The sequence below is a fragment of the Microtus ochrogaster genome, linkage group LG1 (assembly GCF_000317375.1).
Source record: "Microtus ochrogaster isolate Prairie Vole_2 linkage group LG1, MicOch1.0, whole genome shotgun sequence".
Taxonomy (NCBI): Eukaryota; Metazoa; Chordata; class Mammalia; order Rodentia; family Cricetidae; genus Microtus; species Microtus ochrogaster.
The window spans coordinates 53,467,844-53,478,282 of NC_022027.1; the positions used below are offsets into that span (position 1 = coordinate 53,467,844).

General features: G+C 45.6%; 1 protein-coding gene across 1 annotated transcript in view; it reads left to right on the forward strand.

The window, feature by feature from the left end:
• The first annotated feature begins 574 nt into the window (after positions 1 to 574).
• Ptpn13 (protein tyrosine phosphatase, non-receptor type 13) overlaps positions 575 to 10,439 on the forward strand; it is a 191,552-nt gene continuing 181,687 nt past the window's right edge. Inside the window, exon 1 of the mRNA XM_013350866.2 lies at positions 575 to 893. The gene's annotated coding sequence lies outside the window, so the exon portion shown is untranslated. The remainder of the gene's footprint in view (positions 894 to 10,439) is intronic.

The following is a 10,439-nucleotide window of genomic DNA, read 5'->3' on the forward strand; positions in this document are numbered from 1 at the left end:
CGTAGCTGGGGGAGCTGGCACTGCGACGCTGGCTCTCTCCGCTTTCTCCTCGGCCGGCCTTTCAAAGCCCGGGGTCGCGCCGAGAAGACCTGGAAACCAGGCTGCACGGAGGGGGAGGGGTCACCTAGATCGCTCGGGCAAGGAGTTGGCCGCTGCGCGTTGGTCACTTTCCCCACCGCGCGCCTCGGACATAGTTTCTGAAGTTGGAGGAGCAACTGTGAGGATTTCTCCTCGGTCCGGGCAACGCAAGAGCGCGTGGAGCCGCAGCAGCAGAATTTGGCTACGGGTACCGTCAACCTGAGCGCGGGGCACAGTTAAAAGATGAGCCGGGCGCCCAGGCCCAAGGCACCGGTTGTCATGGCAACAGGGGCGCCGGTCTCCTCCCCCAGCGATTCAGTCCCTAGAGACGGGGCGGGGGGCGGGGCTTTCCAGGCGGACCAATGAGGAGGAGCGTAGCGCAGGGTCTGAGTCCCGCGGGCCTGTCCGGGCGCGGGCGGGGTTGAGTGACAGCCCGGGGGCGGGGCCGGCGCGTCGGGCCGAGGAGGAGCTGCGGGGCGCGAGGAACTCGCCGCGGCGAGGGTGACACACCATGGTCCCAGTCCCCGGAGGTCTCCGCGCCGCCGCCGCCACCGCCACCGCGCTGCACTCCCCGGCTCTTCCGTGCTCCTCAACCGCCTGGGCAGCACCGCGGGCGGGAGGCCGTCGTTGAGGCGCTGCGAAGTCGCCGCGGGCCGGCGGGAGCTCGGCGGGGGTCGCCGCTCGGTGATGCTGCTGCTTCTCCTGTCGCCGTCCCTCTCCGCGCACGCCCGAAGCAGCTCCGGGAAGAAGAGGCGGCGGCTCTCGGTGCCCGCGCGCTGCGCTTCGGTGGCCGCACCGCGAATCCCCACGCGCCGGTAAGAAGCCCGCGCGGCCAGGCCGGGTCGGCGGGACGTCCCCTCGGGTCCTCTCGGACCCGTCGGTTCGGGTGCTGGGGTGCCTGGTGCGCCGAGGTGGGAAGCAACGGCCTGCAGTCTCACCCAGTCTCACCCTCCCCGAGTGGGCGCGACGGGCTGCCTGAGTGGGTCACAGCGAGTGACACGGCCCCGTGGAGCTGGTGCCGACAGCCCTGCGCGGAGGGAAGGGCTCCCGGAGTCTGTTTCTAATTTCTGTAAATGATTGTGGAGATGGTGTGGTCAGAGGCCGCCCAGAAGAATGTGTCTGTGTAAGGGATCGGAGAAGGGAGTAGGGACGGGAAGGGGGCTGCCCTGACCCAACCCTTTAATGAGTTTGCTCCTCTTTGCTCCAGGTCAGTCTTCCAGTTTTTCTTTTGGCTCTTCACGTGAGCGCGGAGGGCTGCAGAGTTAAAAGTTAAGCCAAAGTCACGCAACTTTGGAAATTTAATTTCCTTCTGTGTGTGTTAGAGAAGGGAGGACCGGGAGACACAGGAACGTGTTACGACAGTGCAGGTTTCTTTGGCCTTACTGGAGTTAAGACCGACACCTCCCCACATTTGCGACTAATCTTTTCGACAACCTTCTGTTATTTTCGCTTAATTGCATCTTTGAAATAACAAACGCGGTGACTTCATAGGGAGCTGCCTGGAGCTGAGTTTACCTCTCCGAAAATGGGGCAATCGGGTTTGTTTTCAAGGCGGGTCCTACACAAAATGTGGGACACCTGATCTGTGGGTTGAAGGACGCTGCTAACTAATTAGGAAGATTTAAGAAGGCCTATCTAGAGAGTTTATTAAAGGATGGGAAGGGGGTAAAAAGGTACCTGTGTTATGAAACAGGCATTGGTATTTTCCCAAATTCTTGAACTGGGTTAGCAGGGTCTGGGTGAAAACCAGCTTCATTCTCATTGTCTGCTAGTAGTGATGAAGAGGTACAAACTATTTCTTCACTTGAAGTGTTTTTTTTTACCATGTTCATGAAGATAATGACTCAATAAATTCACAAATTCATACAGATAAAGTACCATGTCATCCAGTCCTACCTGTGCTTCACAGTGTTTTTCATAGCATTGTGTTCTAAATTCGGTGTTCTCCAGGTTTCCAGGGAGAACCTGTGGCAAGAAAGGAGAGGCTATTAGAATTTAAAATAGAAACCATTCAAGATTAGTTAGGAAAAAGGATGCGTTCTATAGCGTCTTTCATTTTCAACATCAGGGAACTGTGACCTCCTTTACCATCAAATAGATTTATCTTTGGATTTACATTGTCCCAACACTTTCCTGTGCCAAGTCTTCTTTTTATGGATGATTATCAACATCCAAAAATGTGTTTGAGTTTTCACGTGGTGAGTACACACAGACACACACAGACACACACACACACACACACACACACACACACACACACACGGGGTCAGTTTAAAGGACAGATTTGAATACCACAATAGGGTGTCAAAAGTTGTAAAACTTGTTTTATCTTTTTGTTTGTTTTTGAGATGCCCCTTAAATGCAGGATTTCAGCAGAATTGGCTAGCCTTTTGTTTTAGGGTAGATATTAGGTGTTCACTCCTCAGATGTGGGGGGGTGGGGTGGGGGTAGCGCCCAGACCCTTTGCACAGCCTAGGTGGGTGCTCCACGACTGAGCTGCTTACCCACACCTAGGCCTTTATCTTAGGGAGCTTATCTTTTATTTAAGAGACAGGAGTCTAGCCGTGTTTCGCAATTAACAGATTGGGACCATTAACAGTTGACTGCTTTTCTAGTTCATCTTCTTGCCCAGTCCCAAATTTATTGTAGAAAAAGAGTATCTGGGAAAACTGAAGCTTATTTTTCCTCCTTTTCTTCCCCTTAAAAAAAAATAAAATGTGAATCATTTTTATAGTGTAATCAAATTATAATTTGTGCTGTTTAAAATGGAAATGAAACACAGCCACCTCCAAGCCAGTACATTTCTTTGTCAGCTTGTTCTGATTGGATGTGTTTGGGGAAGTTGGAATAGGGTGTTTAAAGTATTGTTATCAGGCCTCTATGGAGCCGGCTGACCCTTTGAGTTCCCATCACTTTGGTAGGAGAAAAGATACTGCAGATCAGGATAGAAAAGTCTTCTGTGATGGGAAAGATGGGGCATTTACAACTCTGGATTCTCCCTAACCTTCCGGACCCTTTCTGAAAGTTTTACTCCATTTAAAAATTAAAGCAGGTCCAGCATACAAGAGCTATAAAGATATCTTTTCATCAGTGAATTAATGTATGACTTTTAATGAGCTAAGTTAAAATTACAAATTTGGTGTCATATCAGAACTGGCATGCTAGCTGCATTGAGAGAGGAGGTCTAGGGAAAAGTGGAAACATTTTAAAAACATACTTCTGTTTTGTTCTGAGACAGAGTCGCTACAGAGCCCTGGCTGTTGTGGAATTAACTAAGTAGACCAGGCTGGCCTGGAATTCACAGAGCTCTGCTGCCCTTCCTCCTGAGTGCTAGGTTTAAAAATGTGCTCTAAATCCTTCTGGTGTCAGGAGGAACTATCCTGTTCCTACCATACTGCATTCCCAAATGTGTGGCCATTATTAATAGCTTGTAAAGCGGTAGGAAACCAATTGTTTAATTGTTTACAAAGATCAACAAAAAAAGCAGTAACTCCTAAGATCTCATAGAGGGTGGTACTGCTAGGACCTTAAACTTACTGTGTTCCTGTCCTGCCTAGTTTGCTTTGTGATGCTAGGAACTTGGAGCAGGGGCTGGTCTGATACTTGCTTAAGTGTTTGATTACCTCATGTTTGACCAGAGAAACTTACTTTTCTATTGTTTATTTCAACAAAGGAAAAGTGTGAAAATGTTTTCCAACGAACTGCCTGGGGCAGAACCTGAGCTGAAGAGTTCCAAGGGCCCAACTGTCTGGCAGAGTTCTCCAAATCCTAGAGACCTGCTGAAGTCCATGTATTTTTTGTAAATAATTCAACAGTGTCTCATCCAGTTTAGTTTGAGACGAGATTAAGTGTGTGCAGACATGGTTAAGTGCAAGTTCACATAGTCTTGTTTAGCCTGTTCGGCCTCCTTGCTAACCTTTTACAGAATGAAGTAGCATTCTTAACTATAGAAGCCTGTGACTGTATCCTCAGGTCATGGCTGAATGTCTAGACTGATGGTTCCCAACCTTCCTAATGCTCTGACTCTTTAATACTCCCCTTGTGCTGTGGTGACCTCCAACCATTTATTTGTCTATGCTACCTCATAACTGTAATTTTGCACTGTTCTGAATCACAATATAGATATCTGATCTGCAGGATATTTGATTGTTACCCCTTTTGGGGTTGCAGCCCACAAGCTGAGAACCACTGGTTTAGACTGTGGAGCTCACTTTTAGCCTTAGAGTTCTTTTGTTTGGCTGTTTTTTGCTTGAACCTGGGTTGTCAAAGGGCCAGAAAAGAAATGTCTACCTCATTTAGCATCCGTGCTTCATTTCTAATGTTCTTTCTAGCTCAGTGATACCCAGTCACATTGTACCTTAGCTAGATTTAAATACTTTGTATGCTCAGACATCAGCTCATAAAACAGTCCTTACTTTCAGATCCAGGCATATGAAGTTCTAGAAGCTACTCAAGAGATTACACCGTAGAAGTACCTTGGGAAGCAATGCTCTGGACTCACATAGTATAGAAAATACTTTATTATGTCATTATATTTTCTGTGTATATATATGCATGTACACGGGAGCATTTGCACACCCACGTGCGTGAATCTACTGAGTCATTTTCTTCAAGCTTGTAATTTAAACTGTGTGTTGTCTATTTGTCTTCTCGGGCGATGGGGTTCAACTTGGAGGCTTGCTTATATCCACCAACTCCATTCCCAACCTTGAAGTTGCTGTATTCTAAGATTTGTGTTTATGAGTGTTTTGCCTGCATGTGTATATGTGCACTGTGTTTGTGTCTGGTCCAAGGAGTCCAGAAGAAGGCATTGAATACCCTGGAACTGGAATTCCAGACACTTGTCCACATTCTGGGAACTGAACCTGGATCCTCTGTGAGAACCATCTCTCCAGCCCTCTAAAATTGCTCTTTTAAGAAAAAAAATGCCGTATTTTTTTTTTTTAGTTCTTTTTGTTGTTGTTTTAGTAATAAATTCTGTTCTTCGACATTTCCATTCGTGATGGTAGTGCGCCCTGGTTATGCTTCCCTGGTCCTCTCCTGTTTCCCTCCCAGCTGAGCTGGTCCCCTCTCTTTACAAACCTCCCCATATTCATGACTCTGTTTTGTTCTCACAGAGTTTAACCAGAGTTGTCTGTGTGACCACAGATTTTAAACTACCCATTAGAGCCTGGCGTGCTCACCAGTGGGATGCAACTAGATACTCTGCCTTCCCATATCCCCAGATGTTGCTGGACTGGTTGCTCTAGGCTGTTGGAGTGACTACATCTGGAATTAACGAAAACCCAAATAGTTGGGTACACCTGTGAGGTGTTTGCTTTGTTTCTTAATTAAATCATTTGAAATGGGAAGACCCACTCCTAATCCAGATATTTGAAGTGGGAAGATTTACCTTTAATTTGGGCCACACCTCCTGCTGGCATGGAACATGGAATAAGGAAGCTTTTGCTCCTGCCTGCCTGCTCTCACTGTCAAGTCTACGCCTTCCCTGGCATAGAGCCTACTTCCATGGATTCTGACATACAAAAAAGATCAACTGAGACATCCAGCCTCATGAACTGAATAGTTATGGGATTTTAAACCTATTTTGGTAGACAGTTGGACCACTAGAATGTAAACATTCTAATAAATCCCCTAAATATAGGTGTATATGTTCTCTAAGTTCTGGTCCTCTAGAGAATCCTGACTAATACAGTTGCCAATAGTTTCACAGTGATGGGGCCGTGTTACCCCATCCTCATCCACAACCGACTGTTGGTAGATGCAGTTTGTATAGGCCTGGTGCCAGCAGATAGCTACCATGTCATGCGTAGAAATCACATTGTGTAGCCCCTCTCCTTATCCAGTGGCCCTTATATTCTTTCTGTCCTCTCTTATGCAATGTTCATTGAGCCTTAAAAGCCTTAAAAGGCGGTCTAACCGTTTGGGCTGAGTCCTGCAGTGTCCTTTATTATAAGCATCTTGTGCAGCCATGAAGTGTCTGCATTCCCCTCTTCTCATTACAAGATATGTGGACATTTGAATCAGAATGTACCCAGGTGCCCAGATGCTTGAATACATGCATCTGTTTGGGGAGGTTTGGAAGATGTGGGCTTGCTAGAGGAAGTATGTCACTGGGTGGGCTTTGAGGCTTCAAAGCCATGTGCCATTTCCAGTTCTTTCTCTGTGCTTCCTGCTTATGGTTCAAGATGTGAGCCCTCAGCTTGCTGCACCAGCCACCCTGGCTCCTAACTGCCTCCTTGGTGTGAGGAACGCCACTCCTCTTGAAACCTTAAGCCAAAATAAACTTTAAGTTGCTGTGGTCGTAGTGTTTTTCTCCATCAATAGACAAGTCATTAATACAAGCAGCTTCTCTGATTAAAACTAAGTAGCCCTTGTTTGTAGGTATAACATTAATATTGAGAATGTGATTTGATGGTTTTAATTTATCCAAGAAGCAGTATTAGGTTCCCACCTAGAGCCTAAGACTTCCTCCATCACTGGTTTTGGACTGGGTTTAAAGTGCTAAGCCTGGACCCCTTCTTTGTGTAGCAGGGCCTCAAGTGTAGTCACCAAGCAGTTGGTTACCCGTAACAGCTGTGCCACTATGGCAGAAACGAGTACATCTTGCCTGGAAGGTTGGTGTTGTGCTACCCAAGGTTCCTACTGGATGAGGTCATTGGTGTTCTTACTGCTGGTAGCCTCAAGCACTATGCAGACCATGAGAACCAGCCACAGGAAGGAAGCTGCCGCTCAGTTCCAGCTTGCTTTGTCTGTATCTTGGATCCAAGGTGTGTGGTCTTTCCAGCAATACGTTCTTATGAACTAGTTCAGGAGAGTAACTTCCTACTTAGCATTTAGCTGTGGTATAACACACTGACCAAAAGCCACTTGGGAGGAAAGGGCGTCTTTGACTTATACCTCCATAGCTCATGAGGGAAGTTGAAGCAGGACCAAAGCAGAAACACAGAGGAATGCAGCTTATCTGCTTGTTTAGCAACCTTCTTATACAACTCAGGGCTACTTGCCCAGGGGTGTACTGCTTACAGTGGGTCCTCCTGCAGGGGTGTACCACCTACAGTGTGTTCTCCTGCAGGGGTGTGCCACCTACAGTGTGTCCTCCTGCAGAAGGTATTAATGAAGAAATGCCTCCACAGGCATGTCCATAGGTCAGATCCTCCTTAGAGATACCCTTTTTCCAAGTGACTCCAACTTCTGTTAAGTTGACAAGAATTTAGCCAGCATGCTAATCAAGAGGAACGGCAAGACCCTGTACTGTATAGCTTTGGGAATCTTTGGGACCTATTGAGGTCCCACTCACATCTGGCACAGGGGTAATTTTAGTGACTCAGGACCAGTGGTGACTGTCCTTTCTGGGTCTCTGCCTTCAAACTCTTTTATGGTTTTTTTTTTTAAATTGAATTCCAGACAGCAGGTTACTGAATGGCTTTTCATACCCCTTTGTTTTGATTAACCCTCCCAGTCATCACCCTCCAGTGTCCTCCATCCCAGTCCCTCCTTTTGACCCTTTCTGCCTCCAGCATTTCCCCACGCCCCTCATCTTACCACTGCAGGTGTGATGGAAGCCTGAGTTAATCTCTTTGTGTTGTACCTGGTCTAACTTTTGTTTTCAGAGTCCTCTAAGTCCAACTTAATCCCTCTCCTGTGCCTAGCCTCACATGTGGAAATGTCATGTCCCAAACACTAGAAATAGAAGCAGTCATCATTCTGCCTCCAGTGTTGGGAACACATGACAGCTTTTACTTTTGAAGGAATATCATTTTTATTCTTCTGCCTAGGAAGACTCCTAGTTATCAAATGATACGATCACATTTTCAAAAGGAACTTTTTATCTGGTGCTAAACTGAGCACAGACACTGACTTTGTTTTTTCCCCGGGGTGAAAGACTTCCCTGTAGAGAAAAAAATTCCAAAGAATTTTAGAAAATTGGAAGCTGACCTTGAACCATTGAGTTTACTGGTGACTGCCACAGGTCCCCTGCTGACGTCATCTTGAAAGAAATGGTGTCATTCACCCTCCTGCTCACCCACGCCTGTGAAGAACACCTAAGAGGACGTCTGTTGTCGAGGTTTTATTGTGCTCTTATGAAAAGAAATGTTAATTTCAATTAAGACTCTGCTTTCTTGGTAGCCAATTCTTTCTTTGGTTTTTGTTTGTTTGTTTTCCAAGGGATTTTTCTGTAGCTTTGGCGCCTGTCCTGGAACTAGCTCTTGTAGATCAGGCTGGCCTTGAACTCACAAACATCCACCTGCTTCTGCCTGGGATTAAAGGTCTCCCCACCACTACCAGGTTCTTTCATATACTCTTTCCCTGCTCAGATAATACAGTGTTGCACACAGACTACTGTGTCCTAAGGGTAGCTTTATTGTTGTTTATAGCATAGCCCATGATGGCTACAAATTCAGTATATAGCCTGCGTTGACCTTGAGCTCCTGATCCAGATCCACCTGTCTCAGTGATAGATTACTGTGTGTCCCACCACATGGACTATTGTTCCTGGAATCAAACAGAATCCTTCTGAGAATACCTAGGTTAGAACAGTTGTGCCCGTGGGATGATAACAAAGGCAACTTAAAAGTTGCATTTTGCTTTGCATTTTTAAGAAAGATGCTCTGAGAATCATTTAAAGTAAGAATCCTCTTAAGAAACTTAATTTTCCTTGTCATTTTCTTGTCAAGAAAAGTACAACTTGTGAACATTTCAGTATATCCAACTGAAGTAAATACTTGGCATTTAAAATATTCACCTGAAAAATCTAATGTCATTCAACTTTTAAAGGAAGAGAATAATCAGTATCTTACAAGAGGAATTTCAGCTTTGAGTAATCCATGAGGTTCCTCTCAGTGCCTTTCCTGTTTCTCATGTGAGCTGATTGTAATTTTATGCAATCACTTGAGCATAGTAGTGATTAAATTCATTTCTTGCACAGGCTATTCCATTTTATGCTGTTTTCTATGTCCAGCTTAAGAAAAGAATTTATGGCAAGGATCCATATGTAATATATCTGTTATTAGACTGTGTAAAAATTTATCAAAGCCTTTAAAATAGCCCATTAGTTGTAACTCATCTAAAATGATGGAATTGTAGCCTAAATCTAAAAAAAAAAAAGAAAAAGAAAAGAAAACAATTCAATAGATGACAGTGGAAGCTTTAGTGCAGGAATTCAGATGTATGTGGAACAAACTGCACTGGAGCCCTGTAGTGTTGCGCTCTGCGTGTAAGGTGACAGGTGTTACTGCGTGGTTCCCAGTAATGCTGGCTATCACTCAGGCCAGCGTGTTCTCCTGTGTTCATGTTTATAGCACCGAATTCTTAGAATCACAGTGAGTATCTATCTAGGGATTTAGGATACATTCTTCAATATTAAGATATAAATAGGAGTCTGTCTGTCTGTCGATCGATCAACTGGGTCTCTTTATAGACCTGGCTATCCTGGAACTAGATAGGAAGACCAGGCTGGTCTTGAACTCACTGAGATCATCCTACTCTGTCTCCAGAGTGCTGGGATCAAAGGCGTGTGTCCACCACACCCAGCTACTTAAACTTTTAGACAAAGTATTTTAATGTTGTTCCATAATGTTTCACACTCAGTGCACACCTGAGAACCAAATGGAGCTATTTTAAATAGCATTGCCTCTACATCTTTCTTGATGTTTACTTTAGCACACCAAGCCTTTTACTTCAAGGGGATTCTAGGATGTATGATACAGTTCAAATGTAATTCATGAAGACTATGTTAGAGAAGGAATACTGTTCTCCTGCCCGGTTGGGTGCTAGATAATCTCACTGTGATGAGCGGTCCTGATGTTGCTTAAGCTGGACGTGGGCTACATAAACCATGGCAGCATTCTCACACTGCTTAGCTTTTAAATGGCCCCTTGTTCATGAACTGCTGTTCCTGATAGTCACTGGAGATACACAAGGATGGAGGATGGATTTGCTTCTCCAGGTTCTCACTGTGCTCCTCCCTCCCTCCCTCCCTTTCTCCCTTCCCCCCTCTCTCTCTTTGTTTTTTTTCGAGACAGGGTTTCTCTGTAGCTTTGGTGCCTGTCCTGGAACTTGCTTTGTAGACCAAGCTGGCCTTGAACTTGCAGAGATTCACCATTAAAGAACCACCCGGCTGTGTTCACTTTTTTCTAGACTGTTTTCAGTGAACTGCTTGTGCTCCCTCAGTAGTGATGAGAAGTTGTAGTGGGTAGCTAATGAAAGAAACCTAATGTAATCATGGGCTGTGGAAGCTGGAGTTTTCTTTCCTATATCACAGAATCTCCTTTGGAGCTCGTTGGGCAGCTTCTGACTATGTCATTAATCCCCTAGACATCTGTTTTCCTTCTCCATTTCTGTATTGCATAGTTTTCATC